The sequence below is a fragment of the Schistocerca nitens genome, chromosome 2 (genome assembly GCF_023898315.1).
Source record: "Schistocerca nitens isolate TAMUIC-IGC-003100 chromosome 2, iqSchNite1.1, whole genome shotgun sequence".
NCBI lineage: Eukaryota > Metazoa > Arthropoda > Insecta > Orthoptera > Acrididae > Schistocerca > Schistocerca nitens.
In genome coordinates, this window is record NC_064615.1 from 288,747,749 (window position 1) to 288,763,280 (window position 15,532).

The window sequence follows — 15,532 nt, forward strand, 5'->3', positions numbered from 1 at the left end:
AGAAGAGAAAAAAACAATGTAATAGCAGCTTGTTTTAATATAGAGACAATAAAGAACCAACAAAATTTATTGATTCAATTAAATGTCTGATTTTAAACTAAATTTTTCGGAGTTCATCAGAGAAAATATTCACTCAGCAACATGTATTGATAAGCATTATAACAAATTGCTACTTTGATAATGTACATCAATTCTGTCTAGACTCAGGACTTTCTGATCACTTGTTTCTCTCATGGCCATAAATTGATAATCATAATGCAAGAAAAACTTACATCAAAAGAAGTTTCAATAAAACAAATATTGAAATAGTCTAATGGAATTATACAAAGTTAAGTGATCTCTCTGGAATGGTGATTCAACAAACAAAAACTTAAGTAATTCTTAAATAGTTTTCTTGAGCTTGTTTTAATGGTATTAAGCATACACTTTCGTAAACGTTGTTTGGCAGTTTTCTTTTCAGCCAACAGGCTTTTTTTCTTTTACATTCCCACCAGTAAATATTAGTTTCCCTTAGTTTTACAGACCCCCATAAACATTCTGTAGAAGTTCATCGATCCTACTCTGTTTTGATGCAGTCCATCCTTGGCCAGACGTTCCTTAACTAGAGACTTATTTGAGTTCATAAATAGAGCATCTAGTTTATCACACCCTTATTAATTCTGCAGTTGATTCGATCGCTATAACTGTCACTAATCGACCTCCTTTTTATGATTCCGCTAATAACTATCCCGGGAGCAGGGTAAAGTTTTCTGGCTGGTCGGATTATATTTTTAGATTCGTTTACAGATTCCTCCTTACTGTATCCTTGGAGGAATTTGTCCCAACATGGATGAAAATGCCTTTGTAATTTTTGTTCGCTTCTTTTTCGAGGCTTTTTGTTGACTGTATAATGTATTTAAAATAGTTGTTGACCTGATGGGACCTAATACCTGGGCGGACTTCAATTTCACTGGTTGGCACTACGACATTTTTTAAGATGGAATCACCAATTATGAGAAACTCATTTTCATTTCACTTTTAATACTATAACATCTGTCTCTTTTGTTTTCGATCATTACACTTGTCCATTCATACATGGTATTTATCTCTACTGAGTCTGCACGTTGTTTTAATTCATGTGACGTGAAACGTTCATTTCGCAGGGAGCTCGTATTTGTATCTCTCCGCAAATGGGGTACTTCCTGTTTTGCATCGCTCATTTTTTTGAGATTCGTTTCAGTCGCAGTTTTCTTCACGAATAAGTTCCACATATTCATCTCTAGGTGGAAGTATTTCTGATTGTCGTTGTGTTGCTTCACAGGACGCATCATTTTCATCTCTTGAGACACAGTTTGTACCAATCTGCATCCGCAGAGTTTCATCGTTCCTGGCTATGTAGTCCCCGTAACGACAGTCTTTTTGGCGCATAATTCGTTTTTTAATGCTTTTGAAGGATTCAGTTTCCTTTTTCAGCATTTGAATAACACTTTATTTTGCATTCACTTCACTTTAATCAATCCTTCCGCCACATAAACAATCCTGGCAGCACCACAAGAAATCGTCAATTATGAATTTTAGGTTCACTTTTGCACATTTTTCATCTAATCAGAAGCGACATTTTACACACAGAATTCCTTTTACAACACGTTTTTACGTTCATTGCACGTTGCACTGGTAAAAGTTCGCTTTTTCGAGAGAGCTCCACTATTACACTGACCTATCTGTGCCAGCTTGATACTCAAAAAAGCGTATCTGGGTATTAATGATATAGTACAATTGCTTTCTCTGTTCTTTATTATTACATATGTCAACCTCCTGATATCACACGCACGTACAGTAAAATAGTTGCGCTTTCGTTATTGTCTGCATTATCCCGTAGATATTGAACAGAGAGTGCCCAGTTGAGATGGCGATCATATTAATTAATTTCTGTATTATTTCGGTTAGATTTGTAGTGGGCACTTTGAGTAACGTGGTACGGTTTTCTTTTTGTACTTTACGTGAGTGATAGCACTGTTTAAGTTTTAAAAAAGTCAATATAAGCAAAAAGAGATGGAGTAGAACAGGTTGTTCGTTAGAATAACTTCTTGTACACTGCTCTCCATTAACTGGTCAATATTTTTCGGAGACTATAGTCTTATCCAAAATCAAGTACACTAGGCATATGCATGCACGATCATATCATTGCATTAATCGATTAGTAAGGGGAAGGCTGCAAGAGCAAACAGCTTACAGTATCAACAGCTGAAAAAGCGGTCCACATGGAAGCTGCACATTGTCTGAGTGCCACTCCTATCTAGCCATTTGGTAGTGTCCACGTGACAATGTGCGGGTACATACAGTCGTACAGAATTCACACTGCTCATGTTACCTGTAGACAATGGAAAATAAGCAGCTTTCTGGCAGTGGTTCACGCCTTCTATTACGGCAGATTAGGAAGAACTCGATGGCTGGTTTCCACGTAATTCACGCAGACAATGCAACACTTCACACAGCCAAAAACACGATGACTCGAACCGGTGTTATGGCGAAAATATCCCGAAGTTACTGTGGCTCCCTCGACGCTCTATGGTAAACCCACTGGGCTATTTCTTGTGGGGATGCCTTATGAATATTGTTTCCAAAAGGCATCATGATGCTGTTACCGAATTACAGAAATAAAACGATCGATGAGCTGCAACAATTCCTCAACAAATATGAGGAGATACCGTTTGCGAACATGCAACTTTGTACTTTCGCATAAATCGCAAATGGCCACTTTCAACAGCTTTTATAGCTTTGTCATTTATTCAAATTGGTTCTCAGCACTATGGAACTTAACATCTGAGGTCATCAGTCCCCTAGAACTTAGAACTACTTAAACCTAACTAACCTAAGGACATCACACACATCCGTGCCCGAGGCCGGATTCAAACCTGCGACCGCAGCAGTCGCACGGTTCCGGACTGATCGCCTAGAACAACTCGGCCACAGCGGCTAGCTAAGGCGTTAAGAGATAATGTCCATGGTATTATAGGGTACTATTGATGGTGGTAACGATAGGAGGAAACAGAGATTCTATTATAGCAAACAAATAAAAAACAAACAATTGAGGAAGTAGACTGCAAGTGCTACTCAGAGAGGTTACCACAGGAGAGGAACTCATGGCAGGCCATATTAAACCAGTCGGAGGACTGATGACTGTAAAAAATTTGATCTATGACCTAGATACGAAGTACCTACATACATCAAAAAGTTTTGCATCACTTCGGTGCCGATAGCTCCGGAACCTATACAGAAAATTGAGTAGAGATCAACATAAACATAATTTCCGCCCTTTTTATTGCTCATGAAAACCACACCCTGAGTACTGGTGTATTTGCCTGCTTGAGACTCAACTGCTCCCAGTCTCTGTCTCCCTTCCCTTACCTGGCTGTGTGCGCCTGCGCGCTTTAGAGGCTTGCGCGGCTCCCCTCCACTTTCCCTCTTCCACGAAGGCTGGTGCGCTGCACTTGCTAGCAGGTATCGAGACTAGTCTCTGCCGCTTCTATGCCGTCTTTTAACACGGAAGTGAACAGTCGCGCGGTTGGTGTTCATAGTCATTCTTGTATGATTTTGGCGCATATTTTCGTTGTGTCGCCAACATGAGTAAGCCAGCAACTGAACACCTTATAGAATTTTTTTAAAAACGCCGTTTTCTACATTAACGAACGAAGAAAGTGTGAATTGAAGGAAAAACGACGTATTCCTGTACTCAGTGTAGTTTTAAGGGAAGCCAAACAAAAACGCACTTTTCAGACAGCCTCGTACGAAAAGTATACTTTGCTGACTGCGAATGCAATTAATAACAGATTATATTGTAATATATGTCTTCTGTTCGGTGGTGAAAAGGAATGGTGCAGTGAGGGCATTTGTACAATAAAGAACTTTGACAGGAAAGTACAAAAGCATCAGATATCAAAACGTCACCTGCAGAACAAAGAATCATTTCAGTTATTTGGCAAAAGTAGACTCGAGCACGCCCTTTCTGAAGCCGCTCGTCTGACGGCAACAAAATAAAATGACAAGTTGCATTCAGCAGGAGAGGATTGGCTCGTCTTATTCAGGCAATTGTATTTTTTTGTAAGAAAGAACTAGCCTTTTGCGGCCATCGAGAAGACAAATCCTCTAGCAACTACGGTAACTATCTGGAATTGTTGGATTTACTAGCTCAAGGAGAGCAGTTAATCAGAGACCAACTGTCATCATCTGCAACCTTTAAAGGAACTTCTCCAGTATACAGAATGATATAATAGAAATGATAACTTTTGCAGTTAATGAGAAAATAAAATCTGAAATTCAGAACTGCAATTTCATTTCGATTCAGGCTGGTGAAACATTAGACACGCCATGCAAGAGTCAAATGATTATAATATTCAGACTCTGTATTGCAGACAAAATTGAGGAGCGATTCGTTGGATTTTACGATGTTTCTGGAGATTAAACTGCTGAAGGTTTGTCAAACATTATTCATGCAGTATTGAAAGAATGGAATGTGGAAGGAAAAGTGGTTAGTCAAACAGATGATGGCGCTTTAGTAATGGAGGGCAGAGAAAGAGGACTACAGCAATTGGTGAAGCAGTTCTGTCTCCATGCGCTGTTTATTCATTGTTAAGCACACCACCTGAATTTGGTACTGTTACATGCCTCCAAAATCATATGACAAGTACGCATGTTTGTAAGTGGTAGTTCTACATTCCATTCATTTTTCAGCAAATCATCAAAATGAACTGTATTGCTAACTGAGAAAGGATTTAAACTACCAGACGCGAGCAACACTCACAGAAACTTTCGTTCCAGGGCAGTTTCAACAATATCTAGTCATTTCTCTGAGTTATATGGTGCTCTTAATTATATAACTGATGATACAGACTCTCAATGGGACCCAGAATCTTTGAGCTGTTCTGCAGGAATGAAACGACGAATGGATGATCCTACGTTTGTCTACTTGCTTTGCACCTACCGAGGGTGCTTTGTTTACGTCGATCATCTCTTTAATGTTCTTTAGTCAAAATCTGTCAGTATAATTGCTTGCCACGACGAAATAAGAACTGTTTTGAGAAACTTATGAAAATTAAGAACGGAAACATTCGTTGATGAATGCATTAAATGCAGCTTCTGTTTGAAAGGCAACTTATCATCCTGTGACAGTCAAAAGACACCTCTCAGGGCATTAACTTACGAGATAATGGATTAGCAAATTGTTCAGATGGAAAGAAGATTTAAAGAGTTTATCCCAAATTCAGTTTGTTGAACTTCTGAACGAAAAGTGTTTCCCAAACTATCAACAAGAATTCCCAAAGTTGAAACTGCTTCAGTTATTAGAACAGTATCCTTTTTACGAACAAGGACAACTTGAGCATGAACTGTATAACATATACACTGATGAGAAAAGATACTTATCTCCAAGAATCCTCTTAAAGTACATTGTCAACAATGATTTAAACTCTGTTTGTGAAGAAACAACGAAGTTCCTGCTTTTGGTTTTGATCCTACCCACAATTATAGCAAGCATAGAACGAAGCATGAGTACTCTTAAACGAGTGAAGAACTATTTAAGGAATTCAATGTCCAACACCCGGCTGTCGTGTTTGAGCACGTTAGCAATAGAAAAGATACTACTTGGAGAGCTATCCAGTGATCAGATCTTTGTAGACCGAGTTATAGACTTATTCATGTAAAGAAAAGACAGGCGCATTGCACTTGTGTACAAGAAAATACAAGTGCTTCTTCTCTTGCTGCTGGAGTTCTACAAATTTGTCATCCTTTCTTGAACAAGTTAGTTATTATTATTATTATTATTAGTGGTGGTGGTAGTGGTTGTGGTAGTGGTAGTAGTAGTAGTTCTTGCTGTTGTTTTATTGTTTTATTTGATGCATTTTGTTTCATTTGTTTAAATTATTGTTTATTGCACTATTTTGTCTCCCTATAATAACTGTAGAGTCTCCCCAACATTTACAACCACGCTACGCCACTGAAATCATTCACGAGATGTTCACAAAGTGGGGCGCGAATTGTCGTCCATGAAGACGATGGCTGCCGATAGCTGCCGATATGGTTGCACTGTCGGTCGGAGGATGTTATTGACGTATCGTGCAGCCGTTACGGCGCCTTCCACGAACACCAGCGGCGTACGTCGGTCCCACGTAGCGCCGCCCCAAAACAACAGGGAACCTCCACCTTGCTACACTCGCTGGTCAGTGTGCTTAAGAACATCAGCCTGACCGGGTTGCCTCCAAACACGTCTCCGACGATTGTGTTGTTGAAGGCATATGCGACACTCATCGGTGAAGAGAACGTGATGCCAATCCTGAACGGTTCATTTGGCATGTTGTTGGGCCCATCTGTACCGTGCTTCAAGGTGTCGTGGTTGCAAAGATGGACCTCGCCATGGACGTTCGGAGCGAAGCTGCTCATCATGCAGCCTATTGCGTACAGTTTGGTAACACGACGTCCTGTGGCTGGACGAAAAGCATTATTCAACATGGTGGCATTGCTATCATGGTCCTCCGAGCCATAATCCTTAGGTAGCGGTCATCCACTGCAGTAGTAGCCCTTGGGCGGCCTTGGCGAGGCTCGTCATTGACAGTTCCTGTTTCTCTGTATCTCCTCCATGTCCGAACAACATCGCTTTGGTTCACTCCGAGACGCCTGGACACTCCCCTTGATGAGAGACCTTCCTGGCACAAAGTAACAATGCGGACCCGACCGATCCGCGGTACTGACCGCCTAGGCATGGTTGAACTACAGACAACACGAGCCATGTATCTCCTTCCTGGTGGAATGACTGGAACTGATCGGCTGTCGGACCACCTCTGTCTAACAGTCACTGCTCATGGATGGTTGCTTACATCTTTGGGCGGGTTTAGTGACATCTCTGAACAGTCAAAGGGACTGTGTCTGTGATACAATAACCACAGTCAAAGTCTACCTTCAGGAATTCTGGGAACTGGGATGACGCAAAACTTTTTATGATGTGTGTATAATCCTACCATTTGTTTCTTTAATTTTATGTATGACTGTATCTGTAATTGATGGAATACATGGGAATAAAATGAATTAAACTAAAGAAAATTGTCTTCAGTGAAATAGGTCATCGTACTCGGAATCGAAAATATTAGGTTTCTTTGTGTTTGAAGCGCACTTTCAGTTGTATTGTATTGTATGTTAGCCGGGGACCTAGAAATGACGGAGAGGCTCCGTCCCCGCCGCAGCCCAGTGGTCCACAACCCCACGACGACTACCGCAGTCGCTGGCCGCGGTGGTCTAGCGGTTCTAGGCGCTCAGTCCGGAACCGCGCGACTGCTACGGTCGCAGGTTCGAATCCTGCCTCGGGCATGGATGTGTGTGATGTCCTTAGTTTAGTTAGGTTTAAGTAGTTCTAAGTTCTAGGGGACTGATGACCACAGATGTTCAGTCCCATAGTGCTCAGAACCATTTGAACCATTTGAACTACTGCAGTCCACTTCACCCCTCCGCCGCCCCACACCGAACCCAGGGTTATTGTGCGGTTCGGCTCCCGGTGGAACCCCCGGGGAACGTCTCACACCAGACGAGTGTAACCCCTATAATTGCGTGGTAGAGTAATGGTGGTGTACACGTACGTGGAGAACTTGTTTGCGCAGCAATGGCCGACATAGTGTAACTGAGGCGGAATAAGGGGAACCAGCCCGCATTCGCTGAGGCAGATGGAACACCGCCAAAAAACCATCCACAGACTGGCCGGTTCACGGGACCTCGACACAAATCCGCCGTGCGGATTCGTGCCGGGAACCAGGCGCTCCTTCCCGCCCGGAAAGCCGTGCGTTAGACCGCACGGCCAACCGGGCGGGCCACTTTCAGTTAGTCCGATATTGATGATTTAGTGTGTCAACTTTTTTGTTATAGTTAGTTTCTCCACTGGGGGTTAAATATCTTATGGGGTAGAGCTGTTAGACGATAATTCTGATAACGGTTCGAATTGCATTGATCGTTCAGCTCATTGCAAATAAGACTGTCTACTTTCGATTCCCTGTCTATCAAACAGCACACAGAAATTTCGTAAAAAGTTGCCTGCAGTTGGTAAGTAGTCAGAAATAAATAACTTGTAGTTACACTCGTTCGAGAAATGGAGTGGTACAAAGGAATAATTGATTTATAAATCTTGTCGCCTTCTGAAGAAAGACACGTGTCATATATTCGATTCTATCACTTGGTCCCTTTGTTTGTCGAATGTCATTCGTACTTCGGATCCAGTATTATGGACAAGTGTCATTACGAGCGAAGAGCACACAGTGACTTCTCAAAAGAGAGCTGCAGGGAGTACGAAATGATTACCCCGGCAGCAGCCTTGAAATTAATTAGCTCGCCTCAGGTCCGTCGAGGACGTATGCAGAGAGCGCTGCCCGTATGAGAGGCGGCGTGTTTTTAATGCGTAACTGATCCGCGCCCATGTAAGGAGAGGACCAGAGCGGACCAGTTTAGGCCGGGCTGCCCGCATCTGGACGGCTATCGTGCCGGCCACCGCATGCAGGTTCCGCCGTTCCTTGCTCCAATTAATATTACGGCGCGCCGCCGCGCTACATGCACACGTTTGTCAACAAACGAGCAGCGTGTTAGCGCCTCGCCGAGCATTTTTGCTTTTATCGCGTTGTAACGCAGTGTGTGATGAAAGATCCAATTTAATTAAGCGGTAATGTGGAAACAGGTAGTTCTTTTTTTTTTTTTGTGCCTCGAAAAAACGTGGCGGCGCAACTTTGTACAGGTGCCGGAAGCAGCCGCTGGGTATGTCTTGGCGCTGGCTGGAGTGTAATGCAGGCAACTTTTTCCTGTCTCAGAATCTAGTGATGAAGCTTCGGCCATCATTAATCACCAAAGAGAATACGACTTGCAACTCGCCAAATAATGATAGCCATCCCTAGACGTGCTGTTCTGAGAGGAGAGGAGCAAGTACCGATGAAAACTGCCTGCTAAAAATTCGGAAGAGTGACCTAACAGAGAATGTAACAACGGAAAATAAACCTCTCACTGTGCCCAGCAGCACACTACTGGGACGAGGGATAGGTTCTATGATGTAATGACATAGTATCTCAACGAAGTAATTTATTCATTTAGTGAATATTCATAAGCTGACTTGATGACGTACGTAGCAAACAATGAAATAAAATCTACTATGAACACTTTGTAGAAAATGTGATGATGGCGGATGTGGTGACGAAACACGTGTCGGAGGAGGCGAGCAACTGGTAAAAGTTTGGGGACCTTGCCTCACGCACGGAATCTACGGGAAATAAATCTCGTTTCCAGGTGGCTTGATAGAACGATGACTAGTCGATATTACATTAGAAAAACAATCGACATCTAATAATCTTTTCGAAATTTTTTCATGCTAATACTGGAAATGATCAAATAAACAGCTGGAGAGGAGGTTAGGAGGTGCCCAGTTATAGCACAGACAGATGGCCCTTCTACTACATCAACTTTTTACGTAGAACAACTTAGTCTTTCTCTAGTATATCTGGGTGCTCCTGCCTTGCAGTCCACAAGCTGGATAAGACGTAGCAGTTCAGGCGTGCCTCACACTTCGCACCTCATAAATCGGATGGCAGTTATAAGACTCGAAGGGCATGAAAGGGAAGCAGTGGTTGAGAAGGGAGTGAGACAGGGTTGTAGCGTAACCCCTATCTTATTCAATCTATATATTGAGCAAGCAGTAAAGGAAACAAAAGAAAAATTCAGAGTAGGTATTAAAATCAATGGAGAAGAAATAAAAACTTTGAGGTTCGCCGATGACATTGTAATTCTGTCAGAGACAGCAAAGGACTTTGAAGAGCAGTTGAACGGAATGGATAGTGTCTTGAAAGGAGGGTATAAGATGAACATCAACAAAAGCAAAACGAGGATAATAGAATGTAGTCGAATTAAATCAGGTGATGCTGAGGGAATTAGATTAGGAAATGTGACAATTAAAGTAGTAGATGAGTTTTGCTATTTAGGGAGCAAAATAACTAATAATGGTCGAAGTAGAGTGGACATAAAATTTAGACTGGCAATGGCCCGAAAAGCGTTTCTGAAGAAGGGAAATTTATTAACATAGAGTATGGATTTAAGTGTCAGGAAGTCTTTTAGAAAAGTATTTGTGTGGAGTGTAGCCATGGATGGATGTGAAACATGGACGATAAATAGTTTAGACAAGAAGAGAATAGAAGCTTTCGAATTTTGGTGCTACAGAAGAATGCTGAAGATTATCTGGGCAGATCACGGAACTAATAAGGAGGTACTGAATAGAATTGGGGAGAAGAGGAATTTGTGGCACAGCTTGATAGAAGAAGGGATCGGTTGGTAAGACATGTTCTGAGGCATCAAGGGATCACCCAGATAGTACCGGAGGGCAGCGTGGAGGATAAAAATTGTAAAGGGAGACCAAGAGATAAATATTGCAAGCAGATTCTTAAGGATGTAGGTTTCAGTAGTTCCTTGGAGATGAAGAAGCTTACACAGGACAGAGTAGCACGGATAGCTGCATCGAACCAGTCTCTGGGCTGAAGACCACAACAGCAACAACGAAGAAAATTGTTCGTAAGGTGGGCGAATCCTCCTCCGAAATGTTAACTGTAACACTGGACAGTAGGTTAATCGATCCTGTCCCGATACAGCGCATTTCTCAAGATACCAATATCTGGCAGACCCAGATCCCGGCTGAACCCATGTGACTGCTTGCCGGAAACATAAGTTGGTGCACGGGTGCGTCCGCACTCTTCAACGACTATCATTAGGCGTCAAACAAATCCTACCCTCCTCACTAAAGGAAACAGGCGCTATTGATTCGGTTCCCTACCTCTGGCCTATATCTGTGACGTCGGTCTGTTGATGAATTTCGGAACATGTTTTACACTCGCCTATTACGAAATTCTTGGAAATCGAAAATCTTTTCTCAAGGCTTCAACATGAATTCCGAAACAACGATTGTGTGAAACCCAGCTCGCTCTGTTCATCCATGCGACCAACCGGGAAGCAAATACCGGCGCCCAAGTTGATGCCGTGTGTCTTGACTTCGGAAAGGCTTTCGAAACTTCAGCGCCGCCGCCTAATGAATGAACAAAATACCAGCGTACGGTATTAATTCGAGAGTATTGTATTTCAGACAAGCCGTGCGATTGGACTGAGGAGCTTCTAGCAAACAGGACCCAGCACGTCATTATTAACGGAGAAATATCTTCAGATGTAAAAGTAATTTCAAGCGTACCAGAAGAAAATGTTATAGGATCATTACTTTCGACAACGTAGAGGGTCTTTGTTTTAACTAGAGACAGTTATCGTGTGAAAAAAATGTTCTAGGTGATAAGTTAATTTTAGTAAAGAGGACATCCGTCTGTGCTACAAAAGGCCACCTCCTAACCACCCCTCCTCCGTGGGCGGAGTCAGCTTCGCATTTTCAAATGGGTTCGAATGTCTCTAAGCAGTATGGGACTTAACATCGGACGTCATCAGTCCCCCAGACTTAGAACTGCCTAAACCTAACTAACCTAAGGACATCACACACATTCATGCCCGAGGCAGATTCGACCCTGCCACCGTAGCACCAGCGCAGTTCCGGACTAAAGTGCCCAGAACCGCTCGGCCACCACGGCCGGCTTTTCAAAAGGGAACCCCCGATTTTATCACATATTCTGATTACTCACATCATTGTTTCCCATTCGTGGTACATGACGCAGTAATCGACAAGTACCAAGTGTGTCTGTTTTTGAAATTAAGAGCTCACGAATTTAATTCTACATTGGTTTGAAAGCGTCCAGTTGTAGACCATACAGATGTCCCCCTTACTAAATTAACTTTTCGCTTAGAACATTTTTTTCACACGATGCGTCGTTTTCGAGATATTTAGTTGTCCCGAATGACGTTTTACGTCTGCCTCCAACCTGAAATATATATTTTCGCTAACCAATCCAAGGTAGATTGAAATCATCAACCAATTATAACACTATGAGTGTATATGAAATGAGACTCAAGTTTTCTTTGAACTGTTCAGCAACTATATCATCTGAGTTATATATCCGGTGAAAGGAACCAATTATTAATTTATTGCGGTTGTCAAGCATATCCTTTACCCACAGTAACTCACAGGACCATATACTTCGATTTCACTACAAGATAACTATTTCTGACAGCAATAAAATCTCCACCACCAACAGTCTTTAGTAGGTACCTTCTCAACACGGTTAGGTTCTTTGTAAAAACTTCGGCTAAACTTACACTGATCGGCCAGAACATTATGACTGCCTGCCTCATAGGAGGTTTGTCCATCTTTGACTCAAGTAACAGCGGCGACGCGTCCTGGCTTGGAGGCAGTGAGACTTTGGTAGATAGCTGGAGGGGGCTGGCACCAAATGTGCACACACAAGACACGTAATTCCCGTAAATTCCTGGGAGGGGGACGATGATCTCTGACACCACGTTCAGTCACATCACAGATGTATTCGATCGGGTTCAGATCTGGCAACTTGAGGGACGAGCATATCAAATGGAACTCGACACTGTGTTCCTCGAACTACTACCACACTCCTGGCCTTCTGACACGTTATCAGTCTTCTGACTAGTTTGACACGGCCCGCCACGAATTTCTCTCCTGTGCCAACCTCTTCATCTCAGAGTAGCACCAGCAGCCTACAAACTCAGTTATCTGTTGTATGTATTACAATCTCTTCTTTTCTCTACAGTTTTTGTCTTCAACAACTTCCTCTAGTACCATGGAAGTCAATGCCAAATGTCTTAGCAGATGTCCTATTATCCTGTCCTTTCTCCTTGTCAGTTGTTTGTTGTTGTGGTCCTCAGTCCTGAGACTGGTTTGATGCAGCTCTCCATGCTACTCTATCCTGTGCAAGCTTCTTCATCTCCCAGTACCTACTGCAACCTACATCCTTCTGAATCTGCTTAGTGTATTGATCTCTTGGTCTCCCTCTACGATTTTTACCCTCCACGCTGCCCTCCAATGCTAGATTTGTGATCCCTTGATGCCTCAAAACATGTCCTACCAACCGATCCCTTCTTCTAGTCAAGTTGTGCCACAAACTTCTGTTCTCCCCAATTCTATTCAATACCTCCTCATTAGTTACGTGATCTACCCACCTTATCTTCAGCATCCTTCTGTAGCACCACATTTCGAAAGCTTCTATTCTCTTCTTGTCCAAACTGGTTATCGTCCATGTTTCACTTCCATACATGGCTACACTCCATACAAACACTTTCAGAAACGACTTCCTGACACTTAAATCTATACTCGATGTTAACAAATTTCTCTTCTTCAGAAACGATTTCCTTGCCATTGCCAGTCTACATTTTATATCTTCTCTACTTCGACCATCATCAGTTATTTTACTCCCTAAATAGCAAAACTCCTTTACTACTTTAAGTGTCTCATTTCCTAATCTAATCCCCTCAGCGTCACCCGATTTAATTCGACTACATTCCATTATCCTCGTTTTGCTTTTGTTGATGTTCATCTTATATCCTCCTTTCAAGACACTGTCCATTCCGTTCAACTGCTCTTCCAAGTCCTTTGCTGTCTCTGACAGAATTACAACGTCATCGGCGAACCTCAAAGTTTTTATTTCTTCTCCATGAACTTTAATACCTACTCCGAATTTTTCTTTTGTTTCCTTTACTGCTTGCTCAATATACAGATTGAATAACATCGGGGAGAGGCTACAACCCTGTCTCACTCCTTTCCCAACCACTGTTTCCCTTTCATGCCCCTCGACTCTTATAACTGCCATCTGGTTTCTGTACAAATTGTAAATAGCCTTTCGCTCCCTGTATTTTACCCTTGCCACCTTCAGAATTTGAAAGAGAGTATTCCAGTTAACGTTGTCAAAAGCTTTCTCTAAGTTTACAAATGATAGAAACGTAGGTTTGCCTTTTCTTAATCTTTCTTCTAAGATAATTCGTAAGGTTAGTATTGCCTCACGTGTTCCTACATTTCTACGGAATCCAAACTGATCTTCCCCGAGGTCCGCTTCTACCAGTTTTTCCATTCGTCTGTAAAGAATTCGCGTTAGTATTTTGCAGCTGTGACTTATTAAACTGATAGTTCGGTAATTTTCACATCTGTCAACATCTGCTTTCTTTGGGATTGGAATTATTATATTCTTCTTGAAGTCTGTGGGTATTTCGCCTGTCTCATACATCTTGCTCACCAGATGGTAGAGTTTTGTCATGACTGGCTCTCCCAAGGCCATCAGTAGTTCTAATGGAATGTTGTCTACTCCCGGGGCCTTGTTTCGACTCAGGTCTTTCAGTGCTCTGTCAAACTCTTCACGCAGTATCTTATCTCCCATTTCATCTTCATCTACATACTCTTCCATTTCCATAATATTGTCCTCAAGTACATCGCCCTTGTATAAACCCTCTATATACTCCTTCCACCTTTCTGCCTTCCCTTCTTTGCTTAGAACTGGGTTGCCATCTGAGCTCTTGATATTCATACAAGTGGTTCTCTTCTCTCCAAAGGTCTCTTTAATTTTCCTGTAGGCAGTATCTATCTTACCCCTAGTGAGACAAGCCTCTACATCCTTACATTTGTCCTCTAGCCATCCCTGCTTAGCCATTTTGCACTTCCTGTCGATCTCATTTTTGAGACGTTTGTATTCCTTTTTGCCTGCTTCATTTACTGCATTTTTATGTCAGTGTTTTCCACATATTACTTTCCTCTCCGATTCTGCGCAGAACCTCCTCATCCCTTACCTTATCGGTCCACGTAATTTTCCAAATTCATCTGTAGCACCACATCTAAAATGCTACGATTCTCTTCTGTTCCGGTTTTTCACAGTCCATGTTTCACTACCATACAATGCTGTGCTCCAAACGTATATTCTCTGGAATTCCTTCCGCAAATTAAGGTCCATGTTTGATACTAGTAGACTTCTCTTGAAGGGAAATGCCCTTTTTGCCAGTGCTAATCTACTTTTGATGTCCTCCTTCCTCCGTCCGTCATTGGTTATCTTCTGCTTAGGTAGCAGAATTCCTTAACTTCATCTACTTTGTGACCATCAATCCTGATGTTAAGTTCCTCGGTATTCTCATTTCTACTTCTTCTCGTTACTTTCATCTTTCTTTGTTTTACTCTGAATCCATATTCGCTACTCAGTAGACTATCCAATCCATTCATTAGATCATGTAATTCTTCTTCACTTTCACTCATGATGGCAATATTATTAGCGAATCATATCACTGATACCCTTTCACCTTCAGTTTTAATTTCACTCCCGAAACTTTCTTTTATGTCCTTCATTGCTTCCTCGATGTACAGATTGAACAGTACGGGCGAAAGACTACATCCCTGTCTTACAACCTTTTTAATCCGAGCATTTCGCACTTGGTCGTCCACTCTTATTATTCCCTCTTGGTTCTTGTACATACTATATATTACCCGTTTCTCCCTGTATATTACACCTGTTTCTCTCAGAATTTCGAACATTTTGTTCCATTTTACACTGTCGAACGCTTTTTCTAGGTCGACAAATCCTACATCGACATCTACATATATACTCCGCTAGCCACC